This window comes from Tupaia chinensis, unplaced genomic scaffold (assembly GCF_000334495.1).
Source record: "Tupaia chinensis unplaced genomic scaffold, TupChi_1.0 Scaffold146187_1, whole genome shotgun sequence".
In the NCBI taxonomy this organism is placed as follows: domain Eukaryota; kingdom Metazoa; phylum Chordata; class Mammalia; order Scandentia; family Tupaiidae; genus Tupaia; species Tupaia belangeri.
In genome coordinates, this window is record NW_006206042.1 from 2,125,679 (window position 1) to 2,127,454 (window position 1,776).

Here is a 1,776-nt window from a genome sequence, read left to right on the forward strand (position 1 = left end):
ATCCCCCTGGGGGATGATTTTTCACTTTCTATCTCTCTGTCTCTCTCCATCTTTCTGAGGCAAATCCGCCTTGTAACAAAAACCCCTCCACAAAAAAAAAAAAAAAAAGAAAGAAAGAAAGACAGAAACAATAAGACACCAAATGTAGAAATTATGTGGTTTTATAATTTTCTCTGTTGTTTCTTAATCCATTGAAACTAATTTCACAATTCAACGATTTAGACAGGTGTTTTTTTCATTTGTTTGGTTTTTTGTTTGTTTGTTTGTTTCCACTTTCTTCAGTTTCTACTTGTTTAGGTAACAACGGATCAATGTTTAGTAATAAACCTTCACTTGTTGAACTACAAAGGAAAGCACGTACCACAAAGGTACCCAAATCAGCAGTCTATGCCTACAAACCTCTGATAACTGCTTGCAGATTTGCAGCTCGCTGCTTACTTGATGTCCAATGTGGCTATTTTGGTCTCAAGAAAGTTCTCCCTTTCTTCACCAACTTTAATTTCACATCCAGTTTTAAATAATTCAAGCATTTTGGTGAAGCCATGGCTTATAGAATTTGGAATAAGCTTTGGAAATTTTTTTTTCAGTTTCTTCCTTAATGGATTGAACTCAGACATTATTTTTGGAACAGCTACATGAAAGTCTGCATGAACTTCATCTTCCAAAGTCTGCTGAATCAGATTAGTTCCTCCAGCAAACACAGCTCCATTTTCTTCTGCTATTCCAATTTCTGAGGCATTCCCTGTAAATACTGCAACTTTATTAATTTCTGAAGTGAATGGGTATGGAAGACTAAGAACACTGGAAAATGGTTCCAATTTTTCTTCTTTCCTAGTGCTATATCCAATGTCAAATCAAGATAAATACCTTGCTTCAGATTAGTAAAGTCCAGAATTTGAAATAAGTATGTGAATAGCTTTCTCCACTTTATATATCTGTCTTGGGTATAAGCATTTTAGATAGGCATCATCCTCAGGTTCACTTTCCATGTGCAATATGACTTTATTTTTTCTATCTCACTTTTTTTTTCATCTGATGCTTTTTCTTTGACACCTTTTTTTGTTTTTGTTTTTGTTTTTGTTTTTGGTAGGTTTTGCAGCAGCAACAAAATGTCTGTTGGTCATCTGAATGCTTAGAGAACAAGGATAAAGAGATGTTTGATAAACCATCTTAGAAAAACGAAAAACTATGTTTTCATTTATTTATTTATTTTTAGAGAGAGATTTTTTTTTGTTATAGGGCATGTGTGCTCATCAGACAGACAGAGAGAGACAGAAAGACAGAATGCAAGAAATAATCCCCCAGGGGGAATGATCACTCCACAGTCCCTTCTCCTCCATTCTCCTCTTGGGATCTTGGGCATACAAGCACACGCACCTGGTGTGAGTTTTTTTAAGTCATCGAGTCCGAGACTCGTTGAGAGTCCAGCAATGTAACCATTATGCCATCTGCTGGTCTGGAAAAACTACGCTTTTAATGATGTCTCAAGACTATACTGAGACATACTATGACCGCCATGTTGACCACTCCTGATTGTCTGAGTTTGGTTTCTGTAACAGTCTCTAGGCCCCCTTTTTGGAACAAACGGACTCTTTACTTTTTCTCACTTCACAGTAGTGATAAGGATACCAGAAAGTAATCCTATTTTTCTATCTTGTCTGGTTTTAATCAACATTTTACAAAATTTTATTTTATCTCATCTCTTAGCATAGCAATTACGTTTCTTTAAAAAACTTTTAGTGGTTACCAAAAGAATTTGCAATATATGTTGTCAGT

At 35.4% G+C, this 1,776-nt stretch overlaps 1 pseudogene; it reads right to left on the reverse strand.

Annotated features, from left to right (window-relative positions):
* Positions 1-235: 235 nt before the first annotated feature.
* On the reverse strand, positions 236-1,518 carry LOC102469159 (39S ribosomal protein L1, mitochondrial-like; annotated as a pseudogene).
* Between the last annotated feature and the right edge of the window lie 258 nt (positions 1,519-1,776).